Below are 25,078 nucleotides of genomic sequence, written 5' to 3' on the forward strand. Positions count from 1 at the left end.
AGCCGAATAAAATTTATCCTCAGGAGCGAATCGTGCACGCGCCTCATTCAAAGGTCCTCTGAGCCGCCACTTACCAAAGGCGATAATGTGTTTCAGCCTGAGGCTGCCTCGTCAACCTTCAGGTATTTCCCGGGTTCTGAGAGCCTATCGGAGCCCTGGGAATTGTCACGTTACAGCTAAGATCCTTACTTTTCAATAAACAGATGCAAGACGCACGACTCCTTGTCAGACAGGGTACTTCCTGCTTGAAACCTTGTCAGGTTTTTGCCTGCCATAGGAGTTCTGTTATACTCACAGACACCATTCAAACAGTTTTAGAAAATTCAGAGTGTTTTCTATCCAAACCTGGACAATAGGTTAAGGTTAAGGTTTTTGAATTTCGTGCCACTCGATTCCACTGGCTGTTGACTAGGTGGGACGATTTCGTCCCACATACCCGAGAGAGGTTAAAAATACTTCTTTATCTGGTCTCCTCCCCTTCTTTAACACTTACTGAAGTGGATTTAACAAGTGACATCAATAAGGGATCCCAGATTTCACCTGGATTTACCTGGTCAGTGTATGTCATAGAAAGAGTCCCTAATGTTTTCTACACTCAGTGTATAAGGGCCAATTTAGCTATTAGGATCTGTTATCTGTAATGGTAATGATACATTTGTCATTGTTGTGCACAGTTGGCACAGGCCTAAAGAGAAATGTGTTCTAAAAATAAAAATCATGTGAGTACTCGGAACAGTCAAAAAAAATGTCAAAATGCCCATATTAGGAAGAACCAGTCACCATTCCAGGGAATCTGGATGTGTGGGTTATGTGAGAATCATTAGGCAACATGGAACTGCACTTTCTATTTTAATGGTGTGCATGCAATGTTATAGCTAACCTAACTGTGATGTTATAGCCAACCTAACTGTAATGTTATAGCCAACCTAACTTTAATGTTTTAGCCAACCCAACTGTAATGTTATAGCCAACCTAGCTGTAATGTTATAGCCAACCTAACTGTAATGTTATAGCCAACCTAACTGTGATATTATAGCCAACCTAACTGTAATGTTATAGCCAACCTAACTGTGATATTATAGCCAACCTAACGGTGATATTATAGCCAACCTAACTGTAATGTTATAGCCAACCTAACTGTGATATTATAGCCAACCTAACTGTGATATTATAGCCAACCTAACTGTAATGTTATAGCCAACCTAACTGTAATGTTATAGCCAACCTAACTGTGATATTATAGCCAACCTAACTGTGATATTATAGCCAACCTAACTGTAATGTTATAGCCAACCTAACTGTAATGTTATAGCCAACCTAACTGTAATGTTATAGCCAACCCAACTGCTGTCACTGGTGCTGACAACTATGGTGCTCAACAAGTCGCGTTGAGTGTTGTGTTGTGTGTTGTGTCTGACTGTCCACCTCTTCAGGAACCACCACCTCACTCTTAAAACCGCCATATAACCATGTGTGAAAGACTTTCCTGAAGCCCTTTCCTTCCCCCGACATATTGGCCTCAGCTGGTTGTGTGTGTGAGACTTTCCTCCTCTCCAGGAACCACCACTTCAGTCCAACAGCAGACAACAGTTGTATGTGACACCAGTTATCAGTGAAGATGCACCATTGATTCCCACGATCATGGCAGACTGAAGAAAAGCTTTAAAAGCCTCTGGGTCGACATCGGCGGTGTAGCCACAAGCCAGCCATGGCCATTTGAGTCGATAGGTCTTAAAACGATCACACTCGGGGGAATGGAATACTCCTTTATGTTAAACCTTATTCTGCGCTTCTCTGCTCTGGCTAGACGAATGCAGCTGAGCTCCCAGTCCCAGGATCTAATCTTAAACCTGAGATTTATAGAAGTAGCGAGTCAGCCTTGTGGTGAATCCTATCCGACTCTCCTATCACACTGGGCCTTCATTCAACAAAGCCGCTTTTGAGTGTAACTAAACCATAGGGCAAAAAAAACAGGCTTAATGTGTTGGTTTCTTGGCAACAGAGCACAGGGAGGTAAATGATAGATGATCGTACTGGGAAGACCTGGTTGGATCAGCTATATGACCTGTGTCTGCCTGTGGCTGTGTGGTCCACTTGGTTAGCTGATTACCAGCAGTATCTGCTATCGCTTGCCTAGGGCCCTATAAAACGAGGACGGAATCCCAGAATTCAGACATTAAAACGGAATTCAACAATATTCCAAAATGGAAATCAACTAAATGTATTGAACTTTATTAGAACATTCATTAAAGGCCCAGTGCAGGAAAAAGCGTGATTTTTCAGTGTTTTATATATATTTTAACACTATGAGGATGGAATAATACTGTGAAATTGATCATGCCCTTTAAGTGTGAGTTTTTTTTTTTAAGACTACCTGAAATGTCTGCCTGTTTTGATGGAGATAAAAACAGCTGCGTTGGACCTTTAATTGACCCAAGATTATCAGAAGACCTGAACAAAATGCATCAGTGATTCATATTTTCCTTAAACTTTCTGAAGAGGCAACGAACGGCACTGGAATGCCCTATCTGTGTGGTTTTCACGTTTGTCTACTACTTTGTGTAGCCTTTAGCAATGATGCTAATGCAATGACAATCATTTTCTGATAGATGGAAAGGCTTTCCGAAAACCTTCTCGATGAAATGTTAACTACAAAGTAGCCTATGTCTACCTGGCAGAATGATATCATGATTATTTGCATCAATCCAGTGGCCATTTGTTTTGCAAACTCCGCAATCAAATGAGCGCTACAGAAACATCGCTAACCAAACCGTTTCTGGCTGGTATGCACTTGAATTAAAGGGTAACTACACCAGACCTCAAAAGTGGTCTCCTGGTGTGGTTTAAGCATTGTTGTAGACTTAGAACATCTAACTGTGTTGTTTCCCTATTAAAAATGTGGTGATTGAGAGCGAAAACCTGAAAAACAAACTAGGAAAAACTGAAACCTGGAAAAACAAAACTGGAGAATTTGGGGACAAATTAAATGGAATCAGGTAAAATAAACATTTTATGATGGCGTGTTTGTCATAATATTCTCCTTCATCTGAAGATATCTCGAAGTCAGAGTCAGACCAAAATGCAAGCGGGATGTGGATACTCATCTTTTAATGTAAAGAATAAAGAATACACAAAAAAAAATAAACACGAATGAAACTTCGGACAGGCCAACAGGCTATACATACAAAAAGACTAGCAGTGTTATCACAACCACCCACAAACCCAAGTGACAAACATACTCCTAATTATATGACTCCCAATCAGGAACAACGATCACCAGCTGTCCCTGATCGGGAGCCACACAGAAATACAACACCCAGAACACACATACACAGACATACTCTGCCACGTCCTGACCAAAACTACACAACAACACCCTCTGCTGGTCAGGACGTGACAGTGTTAGAGCTACTAAGAAAGACCTGACTCTTACCGAAGCATTATGCGTATGTCGGTATGTTCCTGTAGATCTTTCTTAAACCATTATTTGATCAACAGTAATAGCCTGTGCATTATGTTGATTCCTGCTATGAAAGTATCTGCCTGTCTCCGTTACCCTGTCTGCTGCTGTGTGAGCGATCCACTCTCACTCCCTCTCCCCACTGTGCAAACGGAAGAGGGAGAGATGCATTCTGAGAAGCACAAACATTCCTCAGAATGCAGTTGTGGGAAAAATACAGTTGTTTTCAAAGCAACTACTATTGTTCTAGTTACAGAGAGGAGAGTTACAGCTTTCTGGGAGTATATAGTTCAAGTCGGAAGTTTACATACACCTTAGACAAATACATTTAAACTCCTGACATTTAACTCAATTCCTGACATTTAATCCTAGTAAAAATTCCGTCTTAGGTCAGTTAGGATCACCACTTTATTTTAAGAATGTGAAATGTCAGAATAATAGTATAGAGAATGATTTAGTTCAGCTTTTATTTCTTTCATCACATTCCCAGTGGGTCAGAAGTTTATATACACTCAATTAGTATTTTGTAGCATTGCCTTATATTGGTTTAACATGGGTCAAACATTTCGGACATTCCACAAGCTTCCCACAATAAGTTGGGTGAATTTTGGCCCATTCCTCCTGACAGAGCTGGTGTAACTGAGTCAGGTTGCTAGGCCTCCTTGCTCGCACACGCTTTTTCAGTTCTGCCCACAAAATTTCTATAGGATTGAAGTCAGGGCTTTGTGATGGCCACTCCAATACCTAGACTTTGTCCTTAAGCCATTTGCTTGGGGTCAATGTCCATTTGGAAGACCCATTTGCGACCAAGCTTTAACTTCCTGACCGACATCTTGAGATGTTGCTTCAATATATCCACATAATTTTCCTCCCTCATGATGCCATCTATTTTGTGAAGTGCACAAGTCCCTCCTGCAACAAAGCACCCCAACATGATGCTGCCACCCCCGCAAGCCTCCCCCTTTTTCCTCCAAACATAACGATGGTCATTATGGCCAAACAGTTATATTTTTGTTTCATCAGACCAGAGGACAGTTCTCCAAAAAGTACAATCTTTGTCCCCATGTGCAGTTGCAAACCGTAGTCTGGCTTTTTTATGGCGGTTTTGGAGCAGTGGCTTCTTCCTTGCTGAACCAGACTTGTGGAGGCCTACAATTTTTTCTGAGGTCTTGGCTGATTTATTTGTATTTTCCCATGATGTCTATTAAAGAGGCACTGAGTTTGGAGTTAGGCCTTGAAATACATCCACAGGTACACCTCCAATTGACTCAAATTATGCAAATTAGAAGCTTCTAAAGCCATGACATCATTTTGGGGAATTTTCCAAGCTGTTTAAAGCCACAGTCAGCTTAGTGCATGTAAACTTCTGACCCACTGGAATTGTGATACAGTGAATTATAAGTGAAAAAATCTGTGTGTAAACAATTGTTGGAAAAATGACTTGTGTCATGCACAAAGTAGATGTACTAACCGACTTGCCAAATCTATAGTTTGCTGACAAGAAATTTGTGGAGTGGTTGAAAAACGAGTTTTAATGACTCCAACCTAAGTGTATGTAAACTTCCAACTTCAACTGTATAATGCATTTCTCACTTCTTAATATATAATATTGCATAAAGGTCAGTATGCATTCCCTGGATATGTTAGCTGAAATGGCTTACTGTTTTAATCATAGGCTACCATCTCTGTGGCCTTACTTGGCACTGAAAAAAATAATGTGTCTAGAACCTTGTCGCCAAGCCTTGAATTTCCCGCCATGGCCGTCGATGCCTCCTAGTGTGGCCTTAATGCCCCCTAAAAACAATCCATGCCTTGCAGTCAAATTGGCCGTTGTGCCTATGGGCTGAATATAATAATTATAATTCCCTTGCCCTGCTCCGAAGCACCTCTCACTCACGTCTCTCTCAGATATCTCAATTATCAAGGGCATCGCAGCTCTGAAGCAGGCTACTAGGGAAGACCGTCACATCAGGGATGCAACGATGCACGTCCTTCTTATCGAATTCTAAGGTGCACATTGACGATGTTAGGAGAACTGTCCACATTTACCTTCCGTCAGCCAACAAGACGTGTAACGGACAGCAAAAGCACCAGTCTATGCCTATCTACTCAACCATTTAAATCATTTTTTAATTATAATTTTTTTTAAATAAGGCTGTAACATAACAAAATGTGGAAAAAGTCAAGGGGTCTGAATACTTTCAGAATGCACTGTATGTTTTGTGGTAAAAGAGAGAAGATGAGGATGTCATATGACATCATCGGTGTGTATCATGTGACTTCAACCAAATCTGAGTAGGTATTGCCTACTAATTGGTCGATGATGTCATTGGAAACACTCATCTTCCTTTATATTTTTTACTACTGTTTCTACTGTTTTGTAGATAGGTGCAATTTTCACATATGTTGATGTTGAGGTGGTGCTTGCATGTCAGGAGTACAGGACGAGGAAGAAAAGAAACTATGAAAAATGCATTGCATTGCTGTGGAAAAGAACAGCATGTCACATGACTTACACCACACTGAGGCACAGTCTACATCTGGTGCATTGCATTGCTGTGGAAAAGAACAGCATGTCACATGACTTACACCAGACTGAGGCACGGTCCAGAACATCTGGTATGTTTTTTTAACCTGGTGTGTCTCCCACCCACTCTCGGTGTGTGTGTGTGTGTGTGTGTTAGGATGGTGGATGTGCCATAGCTTGCATGCAGAATGAAGTGACAAGAGTGAGCCAGACTGGTTATAAAATGGAATGTGTGTGTAACTGTGTATGTCCGTGTCTGAGCATGTTAGCAATAGTTGAATCAAGGGTCTGTTTGTACACCAGTGTACAGTATGTACAGTGTGTGTTGTAGGTCAGTGAGGGCACAGCCCCCCGTCTGTACAGATGTGGGTCGGTCGGCCCACTAACAGTTGTGCAACATCTGTCAGGAGACTCCTAAATGCACCACAGCCTCTCTGCTCCTTTCCTGTCCCCTCCCCCTCTCTTCTCTCCATTCACTCCCCCGCCATCTGACTCCTCCCTCTTCTCCTTTCTATCCCCTGCCTGCCTCATTCTTCTAAATCCCTCTCCTCTTTCTCCCCCTATACCTCTCTTCTCCACCAAAGCTCTCTGCTCCTTCCACAGCTCTTCACCTTTCTTTCTCAATCACAGGGACACGGGATTTTCAGTCCTAATTAAAGCACCACTCCCCGGATTCCGATAATCATTCTGAACGGGTGGTGGACATACAGTACCAGTCAAAAGTTTGGACACACCAACTAATTCAAGGGGTTTTCTTTATTTTTTACTATTTTATACATTGTAGAATAATAGTGAAGACATCAAAACTATGAAATAACAGATATGGAATCACGTAGTAACCCAAAAAAGTGTTAAATAAATCAAAATACACTTTATATGTAAGATTCTTCAAAGTAGCCACCCTTTGCCTTGATGACAGCTTTGCACACTCTTGGCATTCTCTCAACCAGCTTCATGAGGTAGTCACCTGGAATGAACAGGTGGGCCTTGTTAAAAGTTAATTTGTGGAATTTCTTTCCTTCTTAATGCGTTTGAGCCACTGAGTTGTGTTGTGACAAGGAAGAGGTGGTATACAGAAGATAGCCTTATTTGGTAAGAGACCAAGTTCATATTATGGCAAGAACAGCTCAAATAAGCAAGAGAAATGACAGTCCATCACAAAGTTCAGTCAATCCGTAACATTTCAAGAACTTTTAAAGTTTCTTCAAGTGCAGTCGCAAAAACCATCAAGTGCTATGATGAAACTGGCTCTCATGAGGACCGCCACAGGAAAGGAAGACCCAGAGTTCCCTCTGCTGCAGAGGATAAGTTCATTAGAGTTACCAGCCTCAAAGATTTCTGCCCAAATAAATGCTTCACAGAGTTGAAGTAACCGACACATCTCAACATCAACTGTTCAGAGGAGACTGAGTGAATCAGGCCTTCATGGTCGAATTGCTGCAAAGAAACCACTGCTAAAGGACATCAATAACAAGAAGAGATTTGCTTGGGCCAAGAAACACGAGCAATGGACATTAGACCTGTGGACATCTGTCCTTTGGTCTGATAGGTCCAAATCTGAGATGTTTGGTTCCAACCGCCGTTTCTTTGTAAGATGCAGAGTAGGTGAACGGATGATCTCCGCGTATGAGGTTCCTACCGTGAAACATGGAGGAGGAGGTGTGATGGTGGTTTGCTGGTGAAACTGTCTGTGATTTATTTAGAATGCAAGGCACACTTAACCAGCATGGCTACCACAGCATTCTGCAGCAATACGCCAACCCATCTGGATTGCTCTTAGTGGAACTATCATTTGTTTTTCAACAGGACAATGACCCAACACACCTCCAGGCTATGTAAGAGCTATTTGACCAAGAAGGAGAGTGATGGAGTGCTGCATCAGATGACCTGGCCTCCACAACCACCTGACCTCAACCCAATTGAGATGGTTTGGGATGAGTTGGACCGCAGAGTGAAGGAAAAGCAGCCAACAAGTGCGCAGCATATGTGGGAGCTCCTTCAAGACTTTTGGAAAAGCATTCCAAGTGAAGCTGGTTGAGAGAATGCCAAGAGTCTGCAAAGCTGTCTTCAAGGCAAAGGGTGGCTACATTGAAGAATCTCAAATGTAAAATATATTTTCATTTGTTTAACCCTTTTTTGGTTACTACATGATTGCATATGTGTAATTTCATAGATTTTATGTCTTCAGTATTATTCTACAATGTAGAAAATAGTACAAATAAAGAAAACCCCTTGAATATGTAGGTGGGTCCAAACTTTTGACTGGTACTGTATAAAGTCTTCATAAAGCACAGTAAGTTATAAACAACAAACATTCAGCATGCCAACCCTGTTAGTCTGTCTACATTTCAGGGGTTGATTATGTGTGAATGATAAGCAAAATTAGCTAACCCTGTTCCTTCCCTTTAGACATCTGTTTTAAGATCAGGTGGCCAGGAGTAGAATACAGATCAATCTTCTGGCCAGCTGGCACTATACAGTAGTGTTGGTTGGGCACGGAGGCTGAACAATAAACTCAACCTCCATGCTCCAGCTAGAGTACAGTACACTAACTGGAGACTGTAGTAAGGAGTGTAGAGACAAGAGGAAATATACATTAATAAGAGTAGATATTGGTAAGCACTTTCACATGAACTAGACTGTTCGTTTTGGGAAATCACAGCAGTCAAGGGGACGACTTGATCACACCAGGCCGAATCTTTGGGAAGACAAGGAGGGTGTTGATAAACGAGACCGACTGGGAGAGACGAGAGAGAAATGAAGAGACAGTAAGATTGAGGTACAGACAGACAGGCTGGTAGAGAAACAGGCAGTGGAGAAAAAAAAGAGATACTGCCATAGAGGGTTACTAGTTTCTAAAGGGTTTTTTCTCTCGGTTTCCATTTGACTGTTTAATCACAATGGTGCAGAAAACAGACAACAATTAGAAGTCCCCAGAATGCTAAAGCCACAGTGGAACATAATGACCTGCAGGCTAGTATGGCAGATTGCCACGCCCACGTTTTCACATTCTAGTATTTCCACCCATTAACTTTTTGGCGACAGGGGGCAGTATTTGGAAATTCAGATGAATAACGTGCCCAAATTAAACTGCCTGCTAATTGGGCCCAGAAGATAGGATATGCATATTATAAGTAGATTTGGATAGAAAACACTCTGAAGTTTCTAACACTGTTTGAATGATGTCTGTGAGTATAACAGAACTCATATGGCAGGCAAAAACCTGAGAAAAATCCAACCAGGAAGTGTGGAAATCTGAGGTTTGTAGTTTTTCAAATGATTCCCTATCCAGTATACAGTGTCTGTGGGGTCATTTTGCACTTCCTAAGGCTTCCACTAGATGTCAACAGTCTTTAGAACGTTGTTTCATGCTTCTACTGTGAATGAGGAGAAAATAACAGGTCCTGGAGTCAGATGACTGAGAGAATGACATGAGTTCAGTGGCGCGCACTCCCGTGAGAGTTAGCTGTGTGCCTTTTCATTTCTGAAGACATTGGAATTGTCCAGTTGGAATATTACTGAAGATTTATGATAAAAACATCCTAAAGATTGATGCTATACATCGTTTGACATGTTTCTACGAACGTAAATAGAACTCTTTTTGACTTTTCGTTGTGACATTTTGCGCGCTTCCTGCATTTGGAGTAGTGGGCTAAACGCGCGAACAAAAAGGAGGTATTTGGACATAAATGATGGACTTTATCGAACAAAACAAACATTTATTGTGGAACTGGGATTCCTGGGAGTGCATTCTGATGAAGATCAACAAAGGTAAGTGAATATTTATAATGCTATTTCTGATTTTAGTTGACTCCAAAATGGCGGGTATCTGTATTGCTTGTTGTTGTCTGAGCGCTGTACTCAGATTATTGCAAAGTGTGCTTTCGCTGTAAAGTTTTTTTGAAATCTGACACAGCGGTTGCATTAAGGAGAAGTGTATCTATGACTCTTTGAGTAACAGTTTAATATTTTATCAACGTTTATGATGAGTATTTCTGTAAATTGATGTGCTCATCACCGGAAGTTTTGGGAGGCAAAACATTTCTGAACATTACACGCCAATGTAAAATGGGGTTTTTGGATATAAATATGAACTTTATCGAGCAAAACATATATGTATTGTGTAACATGAAGTCCTATGAGTGCCATCTGATGAAGATCATCAAAGGTTAGTGATTCATTTTAGCTGTAATTCTGGTTTTTGTGACGCTTCACCTTGCTTGGAAAATGGCTGTGTGGTTTTTCTTGCCTAGGCGCTGTCCTAACATAATCTAATGTTATGCTTTCGCCATAAAGCCTTTTTGAAATCGGACACTGTGGTTGGATTAACGAGAAGTGTATATTTAAAATGGGATATAATAGTTGTATGTTTAAGAAATTTGAATTGTGAGATTTTTGTCGTTTTGAATTTGCCGCCCTGCTATTTCACTGGCTGTTGAATAGTGTGTCCCACATTTCCCAGAGAGGTTAAAATTCATTGAAATATTGATGAAAGTAGTATGATAAACTAAACAAAATATAAATTTTCATAAAGTTTGACATTTTTATGTTTACTTTTTGGAAATACTCATTAATGGACCAAAATACCAACCAATCAAAAAATGTATAGGTAAACGCACAAATGTATTTTCAGTCTGTGGCATTAAAGGAAAATTCCACCCAAAACAACTCATTCCTTTAATTTACAGTGTTACATAACACTAATATTTGAGAACAATATTTTTTGTGAACAAATGTTTCATTTTGGCATTATAATGAGGTTGGTAACAACATGGAAAATCGTTGTGGAAATCTATTGCAGCTCAAGTCGAATACAAAATCTGCAATGCAATGCTCTCTCTTTAGTCTGGCTAGCTTGGTAGCTAGCTAGCAAACATAGCTACACACAATAATACCAAAGACAATAGTAGTATGTCAAGTAGGTAGTTAGCTGTAAAATCGCACAATCAATCTAGGAATCTACAATCTCACCATGTTCAACCTGTAGATCGATGAGCCTCAGGGTGGAGTCTAACATTTGCAACCTCAGACATACTTTTGAGGAGATGGGAAACGGTGTCCATTCTACGTCAATGGGCCACTCGGTGCATTCTGGGCGATTATGGGACAAGGAGCGCTCTCCTAAAAGGAGTGAATGGGAGTCTATGGGGCGCTGGCTCAAACCCCCAACATTTGCAGGAATTTCGTCAACAAGAAGTACATCACATTTCTATGACGCAAGACAATTAACCTGCTATCTGTAATATCGTATTGCTTTGGAATTGTGACATTACGTACTTTAGAGGAAAATAGGCAATTTTCTCCACATATACACCGACTTTGAGAAGGGATTGCGTGACTGTTAGCTTAGCAACCGTGTGAAGAAGCATGACATCTTGAACACGATTGGTCGACACTCTGCTGGGTGCTGCGTTATACATTCCTTCATTCATTGGATTCCTATCTCCTTTCTATAATATCTCTGGCAACTGCACCATGCAATGCACCCTGGCCTAAAGAGGCAGACAAATAGGACAAATGTGCTAGACCCTCTGTTAAATTACACATTTCTCAGGGTAGGAATATCACAAAAATATGATCAATGGCTCATTCGAGAGGAGACATTCTCCTGGAGTTATGACATCAGCCAGTTTTTAAATCTGACATTATTTTTAAAGGTTTTTGCGATATAAAAGTCGTTTTCCTATTAACTTCCAGTGTAGTGAGAGCGACTTTATCACAGTGCTACGTCATACCGGCCGGATATCAGCTTGATTGAACCACAATAACTCAGTTACATATGAAAACATGAAATGACCCAAGGAATCGATAGAACATCACTCAGAGATGCACAAAAACAATATACCATTCAAAATGGGTGAACCTTTCCTTTAAATAATGCCAAGAGTAACACGGAATAAAATAGTTGTACAATGTATCAATCTCGAAAGGGGAAAAGGACAAATTGTACCCATGTGTTGCCACGCTGCCTGTGGGCAGTCCCAGCGAGCGTAACAACCGCCCCTCTGAGATGATTGGTCCATTCTGAAGCAGTTCTATTGGCTGGCTCAACCAGTCTGTCGCTGAGCCTAGTCTGGGCGCGCGCATAACGTACATTGGCGCATGCTTGCATCATATTGTGCCCGCCATAGAGAGAGAGAGAGAGAGAGAGAGAGAGAGAGAGAGAGAGAGAGAGCGGACCACAGCCCCCGGCATTATGACTAGCCTATGTCTTTGTCTACCTACCGGTCCCCTACTATCCGAATGTAGGTCAGTGGAGCCAAAATCTCATCAGCTTGACTTTACACTACTAACTACGCACACAAAAAAAAATGAACACGAGGCGATTACTGTGTATTACAAAAGAGGAAAACGGAACGATATTAGTTAACATTAGCTCTGTAGTGGTAGGTCTGCCTGGTAAACGTGCCAGAGCTCAGCTACCCCCCCCCCCCCTTGCCAGCCAGTGAGAACATGTCCGGACAAGCGAATTCACAAATCAATATTGTACAGATTGTCTTTCTTGCAAAAACCTACCAACAATTGGTATGCGGTGCAGCATAATATCAACTGATTTATTTCTGATAAATTGTTATTGCACTAACCGCTGTGTTGCCAACGACACGCTGGTGTCCATCCGTTCCGCTATAAGGCGGGAAGATGCAATGTAACAACAATGTAACAACCACAACCATCGCCAATTCAAGTTAAAACATCGACAGTTCAGTAAAGACTCTATTCTAGATCTAGAACAATGACCTCACAGAGGTCAGCGTATAAAACCAAGCAAACCACCTCGTTTGGTCAAGTTAAAATGTTTGCATATAAACTAACCCTTTTCCTAACCTTAATCTAATTATCCTAACCTGCTAGGTTAATTCGCCTAACCTGCTGCGTAAATCCTAACCTGCTATAAAAAGTCAAATCTGACGTTCATTTTACAAAAGCTGGATCCCTGTTAGCCATGACCACGTTGTTTGCAACCATTTCCTCCAGTAGCCTACGTACAGTACACGATGTAGCCTACAATGACAATCCGCTAGCTCTATTTTGCAGAAATAAAAGCTTACCTGGGGCTTTTGACAGCAGATGGTGATAGACATATTTAATGTAAATTCAGAGTTGTCTGTGTGGGTACAGCGAATACGATGCAGTTTTCTGTCAGGTCCCTCTCGCTCTGTCCCTCTCCCTCTCCAATGTGACTGAAGCTCAGACGAGTTGAATGAGCAGTGAGTGTCTGGGCGGCTCGAGCGCGTTCAAAAAAAACCCTGTGCCACCCTGCCCGTGACGTAGCAACGCCTAGGCCAGCCTGCGAAAAAGTACCAACAACCAGGCGGGGCGGCAAGTAGTTGTGTAATGAATAGATGTCTAAAACAGGCCTATATTTCTACAACTTCTTCTGTATCTGCTGGAAAGTATAATTTAATTTAATCATCTTACTTTAGACTTTGATTAATATACCAATTATTGGTATACTATCAAACAAATCACTGCAAAAACTTGGAAAGCTTACTTACAAGCCAGATTGTTGAATAAAAATACATTTGAACTTACTCTACAGGGTTGTATGTGCGGTAGGTCCTTCAGCTGGTCAGATTTTAGACAGAATATTCACAGGGAAGTATTATTTACCCACTTTTTAGAGCGCTGGTACTGCTGTTTAAAGTTCTATCACCTGGGACATGCGCAAAACCATGTAAACGCCTGCATGACATCGGTAAGTATGCATGCTTTGCGTGCAAGTACTTCTGTGCTTAGGTCACGAGCAATTATTTTGATTGTCACACACCGAGACCAACATTTTGAAGTTGGTTTAATAATACTGTGGATATTTTGTCTCAAATCTAGACCAGCTGAAGGACCAACCAGACAGACAATCAGCAGAGTAAGTGCAAGTCTATTTTGATTCAACACTCGTGACAGACAAGGGTTGTCTAGTTTTTTTCTTAATGCAAATGTGTTACAGCATCGCCACAAATCGGGACTAGCCTACTGTATACTGCCTACCGATGGTGATTAGTCTTGTATACTGACTAGATATAGTCTAGAGCCACTAGGCCTACCGATATTCTGCCTGAGCCCGACTCTCCTATGAGTACCTTGTTGTTCCTCTCCTGATGAGGCCTCATGAGATGCTAGGAGATCCCTGAGAGCCACTATCCCCTACAGACATCATCATCAGGGAGGAAGGCATACCTTCAGATAGATCCCTGCATGGTTGCTAAGGCCTTATACTAGTCTACTGTACTCTACAGTGATTAGATCAGATTAAGGGATCACAAACTGTAGCCACATGAGCCTCATGCTAGTTAGCCTGTGTCAGTCCTACAGCGTTCTGGAACCTGGCTCCTCCTGCCCACTGATTCACTGACAGTAATGGCACAGTAGAGTTGAGCCAAAGCCCTATTGTAGAAGAGCTCTGCCGGTCCTTTGTATGTAAGACCAGAGGGCTAACCTAACAACCAAGCCCAGGGGGGTAGTCAACACACATATCAAATTTGTCAAAACAGTGGTGTATGGTGTCTGGGTGGGATGAATCAAGGGATCATGGCAAAACAGAACAGTGGTGGTTGGTGTCTGGGTGGGATGAATCAAGGGATCATGGCAAAACAGAACAGTGGTGGTTGGTGTCTGGGTGGGATGAATCAAGGGATCATGGCAAAACAGAACAGTGGTGGTTGGTGTCTGGGTGGGGTGAATCAAGGGATCATGGCAAAACAGAACAGTGGTGGTTGGTGTCTGGGTGGGATGAATCAAGGGATCATGGCAAAACAGAACAGTGGTGGTTGGTGTCTGGGTGGGATGAATCAAGGGATCATGGCAAAACAGAACAGTGGTGGTTGGTGTCTGGGTGGGATGAATCAAGGGATCATGGCAAAACAGAACAGTGGTGGTTGGTGTCTGGGTGGGATGAATCAAGGGATCATGGCAAAACAGAACAGTGGTGGTTGGTGCTGGCTGGTATTTAGGCATGGAGACATCGTCACTGTCACGCTGGCTGTTACCAACGTAGGGAGAAGTCACATTCCTGGCTGAGTGAGAGCCTATAGTGTATTAAAACAGGGTGTTATTCAGGACTCAGCCAATGTGTTTGATTTGGTCATGCTCTTTACAGAGGCTTTGAAATGGAGGACCTGTTGTTAGGCAGTCTGCTCAGCATTCTCTGTTTATCGCTGACAAACAATGTCCGCCTGCATCAGATTTCACCTTGTTCCTTACCCTTTTGTGTGTATGCATAATGTCCTGACTTTGGTAGGGTGGAACACACTTGACATTTACAAGGCAGGAGACCCAAACTCACCGTCAAATCAAATCAAATCAAAGTTTATTTGTCACGTGCGCCGAGTACAACAGGTGTAGACCTTACAATGAAATGCTTACTTCCAGACTCTAACCAACAGTGCAAAAAAAGGTATTAGGTGAACAATAGGTAAGTAAAGAAATAAAAACCACAGTAAAAAGACAGTGAAAAATAACAGTAGCGAGGCTACATACAGTAGCGAGGCTATATACCGGCACCGGTTACTCGGGCTGATTGAGGTAGTATGTACATGTAGGTATGGTTAAAGTGACTATGCATATATGATAAACAGAGAGTAGCAGTAGCGTAAAAGAGGGGTTGGCGGGTGGCGGGACACAATGCAGATAGCCCGGTTAGCCAATGTGCTGGTTGGTCGGGCCAATTGAGGTAGTATGTACATGAATGTATAGTTAAAGTGACTATGCATATATAATAAACAGAGAGTAGCAGCAGCGTAAAAGAGGGGTTGGGAGGGGGCACACAATGCAAACATTTTTTTACATTTTTTTTATTTCACCTTTATTTAACCAGGTAGGCTAGTTGAGAACAAGTTCTCATTTACAACTGCAACCTGGCCAAGATAAAGCAAAGCAGTGTGACACAGACAACAACACAGAGTTACACATGGAATAAACAATAAACAAGCCAATAACACAATAAACAAGTCAATGACACAGTAGAAAAAAAGAAAGTCTATATACAGTGTGTGCAAAAGGCATGAGGAGGTAGGCAATAAATAGGCCATAGGAGCGAATAATTACAATTGTAGCAGATTAACACTGGAGTGATACATGAGCATATGATGATGTGCAAGTAGAAATACTGGTGTGCAAAAGAGCAGAAATTAAAATAAAAACAGTATGGGGATGAGGTGGGTAGATTGGGTGGACAATTTACAGATGGACTATGTACAGCTGCAGCGATCGGTAAGCAGCTCAAGTAGCTGATGTTTAAAGTTGGGGAGGGAAATAAAAGTCTTCAACTTCAGCGATTTTTGCAGTTCGTTCCAGTCACTGACAAAAGAGAACTGGAAGGAAAGGCAGCCAAATGAGGTGTTGGCTTTGGGGATGATATCAGGTAATCAAATGGCTACCTGGACTATAAACTTACCCTAGTAAAATTGACTATCCTACCGATCCTCGACTTCGGCGATGTCATCTACAAAATAGCTTCTATTACTCTACTCAGCAAACTGGATCCAGTCTATCACAGTGCCATCCGTTTTGTTACCAAATCACCTTATACCAGCCACCACTGCGACCTGTATGCTCTAGTCGGCTGGCCCTCGCTACATATTCGTCGCCAGACCCACTGGCTCCAGGTCATCTATAAGTCTATGCTAGGTAAAGCTCCGCCTTATCTCAGTTCACTTGTCACGATAACAACACCCACCCGTAACACACGTTCCAGCAGTCGAGGATCGGTAGGATAGTCAATTTTACTAGGGTAAGTTTATAGTCCAGGTAGCCATTTGATTACCTGTTCAGGAGTCTTATGGCTTGGGGGTAAAAACTGTTGAGAAGCCTTTTTGTCCTAGACTTGGCACTCCGGTACTGCTTGCCATGCGATAGTAGAGAGAACAGTCTATGACTGGGGTGGCTGGGGTCTTTCACAATTTTTAGGGCCTTCCTCTGACCCCGTCTGGTGTAGAGGTCCTGGATGGCAGGCAGCTTAGCCCTAGTGATGTACCCTCTGTAGTGCCTTGCGGTCGGAGGCCGAGCAATTGCCATACCAGGCAGTGATGCAACCAGTCAGGATGCTCTCGATGTTGCAGCTGTAGAACCTTTTGAGGATCTGACGACCCATGCCAAATCTTTTTAGTTTCCTGACGGGGAATAGGCTTTGTCGTGCCCTCTTCACGACTGTCTTGGTGTGTTTGGACCATTCTAGTTTGTTGGTGATGTGGACACCAAGGAACTTGAAGCTCTCAACCTGCTCCACTACAGCTCCGTCGATGAGAATGGGGGCGTGCTCGGTCCTTCTTTTCCTGTAGTCCACAATCATCTCCTTAGTCTTTGTTTACATTGAGGGAAAGGTTGTTATTTTGGCACCACCCGGCCAGGTCTCTGACCTCCTCCCTGTAGGCTGTCTCGTCGTTATCAGTGATCAGTTGTGTTGTCTGCAAACTTAATGATGGTGTTGGAGTCGTGCCTGGCCCTGCAGTCGTGGGTGAACAGGAAATACAGGAGGGGACTGAGCACGCACCCCTGAGGGGCTCCAGTGTTGAGGATCAGCGTGGCAGATGTGTTGCTACCTACCCTCACCACCTGGGGGCGGCCCGTCAGGAAGTCCAGGACCCAGTTTCAGAGGGAGGTGTTTAGTCCCAGGATCCTTCGCTTAGTGATGAGCTTTGAGGGTACTATGGTGTTGAAGGCTGAGCTGTAGCCAATGAATAGCATTCTCACGTAGGTGTTCCTTTTGTCCAGGTGGGAAAGGGCAGTGTGGAGTGCAATAGAGATTGCATCATCTGTGGATCTGTTTGGGTAGTATGCAAATTAGAGTGGGTTTAGGGTTTCTGGGACAATGGTGTCGATGTGAGCCATTACCCCCCTTTCAAAGCACTTCATGGCTACGGACGTGAGTGCTACGGGTCTGTAGTCATTTAGACAGGTTGCCTTCGTGTTCTTGGGCACAGGGACTATGGTGGTCTGCTTGAAACATGTTGGTATTACAGACTCAATCAGGGACATGTTGAAAATGTCAGTGAAGGCACCTGCCAGGATGCTCACAACAAAACAAACCTGCCACACAATCATCATTGAGAACATGTATATTTAGATTTTCTTAGTTGAACTTAGTCTTTAAATCCTTTCAAAGGTTTGAATGTGGTTTGAAATTAAGAACACTATTCAGTACCCGTCGAAGGTTTGGACACACACTACTTATTCAATGTTTTTTTTTTATTTTGACTATTTTCTACATTGTAGAATAATAGTGAAGACATTAAAACTATGAAATAACACATATGGAATCATGTAGTAAGCAAAAAAATATAAAAACAAATCAAAATATATTCCAAAATTTAGATTCTTCAAAGTAGCTACCCTTTGCCTTGATGACAGCTTTGCACACTCTTAGCATTATCTCAACCAGCTTGCATCAACTGGAATGCATTTCAGTTAACAGGTGTGCCTTGTTAAAAGTTAAATTTGTGGAATTTCTTTCCCACTTTATGCATTTGAGCCACAAGGTCTGGTCTCACTAAGCGCAAACCAGATGGGATGGCGTATCGCTGCAGAATGCTGTGGTAGCTATGCTGGTTAAGTGCGTCTTGAATTCTAAATAAATCACAGACCGTGTCACCAGCAAAGCACCCCCATACCATCACACCTCCTTCTCCATGTTTCACGGTGGGAACCACACATGCAGAGATCCTCCATTCACCTACTCTGCATCTCACAAAGACACGGCAATTGGAACCAAAAATCTCAAATTTGTACTCATCAGATCAAAGGACAGATTTCCACTGGTCTAATGTCCATTGCTCGTGTTTCTTGGCCCAATCAAGTCTCTTCTTCTTATTGGTGTCTTGTAGTTGTGGTTTCTTTGCAGCAATTCAACTATGAAGGCCTGATTCATGCAGTCTCCTCTGAACAGTTAATGTTGAGATGTGTCTGTTACTTGAACTCTGTGAAGCATTTATTTGGGCTGCAATTTCTGAGGCTGGTAACTCTAATGAACTTATCCTCTGCAGCAGAGGTACCTCTGGGTCTTTCCTTTCCTGTGGCGGTCCTCATGAGAGCCAGTTTCACCATAGCGCTTGATGGTTGTTGCGAGTGCACTTGAAGAAACTTTAAAAGTTCTTGAAATCTTCCAGATTGACTGAACTTCGCGTCTTAAAGTAATGATGGACTGTCATTTCTCTTTGCTTATTTGAGCTGTTCTTACCATGATATGGACTTGGTCTTTTACCAAATAGGGCTATCTTCTGTATACCACTCCTACCTTGTGGCTCAAATGCATTAAGTGGGAAAGAAATTCCACAAATTTAACTTTTAACAAGGCACACCTGTTAACTGAAATGCATTCCAGTTGATGCAAGCTGGTTGAGATAATGCTAAGAGTGTGCAAAGCTGTCATCAAGGCAAAGGGTAGCTACTTTGAAGAATCTAAATTTTGGAATATATTTTGATTTGTTTTTATATTTGTTTGCTTACTACATGATTCCATATGTGATATTTCATAGTTTTGATGTCTTCACTATTATTCTACAATGTAGAAAATAGTACAAATAAAGAAAAACCCTTGAATGAGTAGGTGTGTTCAGACTTTTGACTGGTACTGTGTGTGTGTATATGTATATGTATATATATATTACTCCTGAGGTGAGTGTGTCATTACTTGCAAATAACTTGTTTCCTTCACCACCTTAAAGATTCCCCTCGCAGCAGATCAAAAGTACTGCTACAGCAGAGGCCACTTTTCAAGTTGTGATGGAGGTGAATGAGGTTTCCTTGGCAGCACTCTGTCTCCCCAGAGAGAGGCTGAGAGCCAGTGGTGACATCACATGGGCTCAGTCAGGGAGAGGTGTGCTGACAACAGCTGAACAGGCCCAGCCAGCAGCCTCAGCTTGAATCAGTCTCAGACCCGCTATAAGCACTATTCACTTTCTCCTGCATAAGCACGCACACCTTATCCTATCCTACAGCCATAGGTTAAATTCCAACCCTCCCCCTCCTTGAAGTGTGTACTCGTTCACCCTCGCAGTGATTAATTAAAGGTTTGCATTTTTAAATTTTATTTCACCTTTATTTAACCGGGTAGGCCAGTTGAGAACAAGTTCTCATTTACAACTGCGACCTGGCATTGATGTACTGTACATAGTCTTTTCTATCATTTACCCAATGCTTTTTAAATCTTCTAGGGAATGTGAACCAGCACTTTAGTGGAGAATTGGAATGTTACTTTAGACTGCCTGTAGCATAATCAAGCACCGCAGCTCCCCTCCTCTCTCTCTGGCAGGAACGCCAGGTCTCAGTGCTCAGCGGCCCCCAAAAGTTTCAGTGGGGCTTCACATATGAGCCTTGACAAGAGCAGTATGAATATTTCAGCTATGTCTCGTTCTGGCACGTGGCAGGTGCTGATGGCAGGTGCTGATGGCAGTTGCTGATGGCTATGCTGATGGCAGGTGCTGATGGCAGGTGCTGATGGCTGTGCTGATGGCAGGTGCTGATGGCTGTGCTGATGGCTGTGCTGCTGGCAGGTGCTGATGGCTGTGCTGATTGCAGGTGATGATGGCTGTGTTGATTGCAGGTGTTGATGGCTGTGCTGATGGCAGGTGCTGATGGCTGTGCTGCTGATGGCTGTGCTGATGGCTGTGCTGATGGCAGGTGCTGATGGCTGTGCTGATGGAAGGTGCTGATGGCAGGTTCTGATGGCAGATGATGATGGCTGTGTTGATTGCAGGTGCTGATGGCTGTGCTGCTGGCAGGTGCTGATGGCTGTGCTGCTGGCAGGTGCTGATGGCTGCGCTGATGGCGGGTGCTGATGGCGGGTGCTGATGGCGGGTGCTGATGGCTGTGCTGATGGCAGGTGCTGATGGCAGGGGCTGATGGCAGGTGCTGATGGCAGGTGCTGATGGCATTTTCTGATTAAGACGTACTGCAGTGGATGACATACCCTGATCTGAACACTGGGCACGGTGGTGGGCAGCCTGGCCCTGGACGCAACATGTGTCTTGGCATTTAATCAATACATTCTGAGGTTGGTGGGCCTTACGATCAAGTAGTGAGTCACTAAGTCACTAACTGAATCACTAATTTAGTCACAAAGTTCTCATCTCTAGTGATAGCACGGTGCTGCTGTATCAATCACCCTTGCAGAGTATATTGCATTATGCAAAATGTTTTTTTCCAACTGGTTATATATATTTTTTTAAATTGCAAACATTATAGGGCATTATATTGGGCTCCCGAGTGGCGCAGCGGTCTAAGGCACTGCATCTCAGTGCTAAAGGCGTCATTACAGTCCCAGGTTTGATTCCAGGCTGTATCACATCCGGTCGTGATTGGGAGTCCCATAGGGCGGCGCACAATTGCCCCAGCGTTGGCTGGGGTAGGCCATCATTGTAAATAAGAATTTGTTCTAAGGCACTGAGATGCAGTGCCTTAGAATGCTGCGCTCTACCTCAGCGTTTCACAAATTCTGTCCTCGGGACCCCTAACACTACAAAGCAGATTCAAATGATCAAAGCTTGATGATTTTTTGAACCAGCTGTGCAGTGCTCGGGCAAAAAACAAAACATGCACCCCTTGGGGTCCGGAGGACCGAGTTTGAGAAACCTTTCTACCGACTCCAGAAGAATCCCTTTTCAAGTCATGCAAGAAAAATATTGCATTTTATTTGGATTGGCAAACCAGATCAAGTTAAATGGGCATATTTCTATAATGAACATGAGTTTGGAGGGTTAAAAATATGAACTATTAAGGCATTAAACCTCTCTCTTAAAGCCTTCATTATACCAAAATGATATCGAAATCCAAACTGGTTTTACAGCAGGCTACTAAGAGAGGCACATCCAATGTTCAAAAGGGGGCTTTTTGTTGTTATACAGCTTAAAACCAATCATTTCTGATGAATTGACAATGGAACCTTGTTTTAAAGTATCCTCCCTTTTAAAATGAAGCCACACAGATTTTGTTAGAAGTCCAATGCCATCCTCCAGAAGAGGCTAAACAAATATTAGAGTACATTATATGGCTAAAAAAAGTATAAGTAAGGTATATTCTTTACAAATTGTAAATAAAGACAGTACAATTATGTCACACAAGCAATTAACAAAGGTCTAGAGATGTATGCTTAATACAAAAGTATAACCAACTCATTGCAGTTCAGCCACAAAAATGGAAGAGGCAACTACTCAAAAGAGAAAGGAATGTATTGGTTTGCCTGCCTCCAATGAAAAACCATGCATGGATTAAAATGACTAGTATAAATCATTAAATGTTTCAGTTTAATTTAAGTTTGAGAGGTTTGGGAGCTAAGATAACTGGGAACAGATTGTTGATGTTCCATTACTGTAGCATTGGGTTTATGAACTGATATACAAAACATCAATTGATGCATGAATTCGTTCTTTTCAATTTAAGCTATTATATACAATTCTCGCCACAAAAACAATTCTCAATATATTGGGCATTGAACAGTAAGCCCTGTGCAGACTGCCACAAGGAAACAGATCATATTTTTTGGTACTGTCCTTCAGTGGTTCACTTTTACAATTTAGTAGACACTTATCCAGAGTGACTTACAGTAGTGAGTGCATACGTTTTTGTTTGGGTCCTCTCATGTGAATTGCACCCACAACCCTGGTGTTGCAAGCTCCATTCTCTTCCAACTGAGCCACACAGGACAACGCATGGCATTTTGGAGTCAGGTCCAGGTGTGGTTGTGAAGTCACAACGTCTGCGTTCAGATGGACTTACAAACAGCACTGTTAGGAGATCTGAAAACCCTTGATTCATTTATGGGAAATATGATTATACTCTTAGGTAAAATATACATTTTTAGGGCAATCTTGGTAGAATTGGTACAAATAGAGAGGTTCACGACCCTCGTAAGAATTCACAGTAAAATAAAAGGATGTATGGCAAAAGGAAATGGTAAATGGTATTGTACTTGGAAAGATGGATTAGTTTGTGGACACTGAAGGGTTGGAATTAAGATCGGAGTGTACTGTTTATGTGCTCGAAGATACACGTTAGTTTACTCCAATCGGGAGGGTGGGAGGGGTGGTAGGGTTAGGAAAAAAATAGGGGGAATGTAATGTTGAATGACCAGAATGAGCTAATGTATTCTAGACCTGGGTCTAGGTTTGTTTTAACTGGTTTGTGCCTGAATTAATGGAATGGAATATGAGAATGGTGTCATAAGAGCCAAGTCACATGGTGTTCTGATAACGAACTGATAAACTGTGACAAACTCTCTCATTCATGACTAACGCACCGTATGACCTTGACGAATGTGAGGGCGAATGTGAGGCAGTGAGATTGTGTATCTTTCTCTGTTCATTGCTCCTGCGTAGGAATTACATTTTTTCTGTGTTCAAATTGTGTTTGCTGAAAGGGTCCAGAGGGTCAGAGAGATAAATATTATAGTGCAAGAGGTGCCGCCAGGTCATATAGATTTTTCTCAATTGTCATATAGATTTTTCTCAAAGTTGACATAGTACCTTATGTCAACTTTGAACCCAATATATCTGACAGGTGGAAGTTTTACATAGGACTCTAGGCCATTGAAGCACTGTACCATTAAAGTTAATAGACCCAAACTGAAAACATTGTGTCCACTCCACTGAGCCAAAGTCTTGCGAAAACTATAGTTTTTTAGACAAAATAACCATTTACCATTTTGTGGACATAATAATCATTCAATAAAATAGATTATTGAACATTAAAGTTCATCCTATCCTATTTTCCACCCTGGTGATTCAATCAGCAGCGACACAATTCGAATGTGTCTGTTAACTGGCTAGTTAAACTGTGTCCATGGCGCAATGGTGTCTGTTGCTCCATCAACGTGTTCATTCATTTAACAGTGTCCATATTAATGGTGTAGCTGTTAAACCATTGTGACTGTCACAGAAGTCTTAGACTCTTCTTCCGTCCACTTTTATATTTAGTAAAATATTTTATTCATATTTGTACTATTTAATAAGTAAAGCTTGATCTTCTATAGTCCTAAAAGTCGTGTCAAAGGTCAGTATGACTGAGGACCATGATGACAGTATGATGACAGATACCAGTTTGTTCCTGAATCGAGTGTTCCTCTTTCATAGCTGGTTCTTTGTTATGGAATCTCCCTTCCTTTCCACCGAAGTACATATTAGAGTTCCTAGCAAGGCTAGTCTTTTAGGTTTCTTTTTAAATAAAATCATCCACACCATGCACATTCCTTATTTTCTTCAGTTCCCAGTTGGAACGAACGGTCTTCCAAACTCATACATCTCTAAGCTCACAATCAAGTTGTATGCCTAATAGTGACTGTATTAACATTTACCAAGCATCTCACTTACCAGTGAAGCTGGAGTGGGGTGTGCATTCCTCACCGCCTGAGTGACTGAGAGGTGAATGGGTTTTACAGAGGAACTAAAAGTGGAACTGTGATGGGGGGGTTCAAGACCTCCCCTTATCCCCCTGACCTGAGATACTGTGTAGACTATCAGTCTGCTAGACTAGTCCTCCATTTACCCGGAGTCAGAGCTTATATGGTCTTTTCAAGGTATTGGGTAAAGTTTATAGACAAATCTATAGATGACTTAGGACATATTAATAGTCCATTGTGATTGGTAGCAGGGGTCAGAGTGGACGTGAGCAGCATGAGAAGCCCAGTAGTCATGTGAGTAGCATGGGGACACAGGCTAAAGAAAACAATCCCTGATTTGTCTGTTGATACTATAACTACTGTCACCTGATGGGTATACTACAAAGCAGGGTCAAGTCGCTCTGGATAAGAGCGTCTGCTAAATGACTAAAATGTCAAATGTAAAAAGCTAACTAGCCGAAATATTGTGATATAACTTTACATTTTTTAGAAAGATAAGCTTGAAATGGACATTCTCTAATTGACTCAACAACCAAAAACACATATCTAAGTTTTGCTTTCTTAATGAACCGGAAAATCCACAATTATTTCTGGCTGTGTATCAAAGTTAGCTGGCTAAATTATTGATCTAAAGGGGTATACTACAGTGCCTTTTCTCACCTATCTACACCCAATATCCCATAATGACTAAGGGTATTTTTTTGTTGTTGAAATATTTACACATTTATTGTAAATGAAATACAGAAATATCTCATTTACATTAGTTTTC

The 25,078-nt window shown here is 42.0% G+C and overlaps 1 protein-coding gene and 1 long non-coding RNA gene across 2 annotated transcripts in view; one reads left to right on the top strand and one right to left on the bottom strand.

The window, feature by feature from the left end:
• Positions 1 to 13,223, bottom strand: part of ivns1abpa (influenza virus NS1A binding protein a) — a 38,294-nt gene extending 25,071 nt beyond the window's left edge. Inside the window, exon 1 of the mRNA XM_029708063.1 lies at positions 13,037 to 13,223. The gene's annotated coding sequence lies outside the window, so the exon portion shown is untranslated. The remainder of the gene's footprint in view (positions 1 to 13,036) is intronic.
• On the top strand, positions 12,140 to 13,849 carry LOC115158765 (uncharacterized). The gene is made up of 3 exons (XR_003868731.1): positions 12,140 to 12,236; positions 13,610 to 13,683; positions 13,815 to 13,849. It is a non-coding gene; the product is annotated as an uncharacterized LOC115158765 (long non-coding RNA).
• The last annotated feature ends 11,229 nt before the right edge of the window (positions 13,850 to 25,078 follow it).

Source organism: Salmo trutta, chromosome 22 (assembly GCF_901001165.1).
Source record: "Salmo trutta chromosome 22, fSalTru1.1, whole genome shotgun sequence".
Taxonomy (NCBI): domain Eukaryota; kingdom Metazoa; phylum Chordata; class Actinopteri; order Salmoniformes; family Salmonidae; genus Salmo; species Salmo trutta.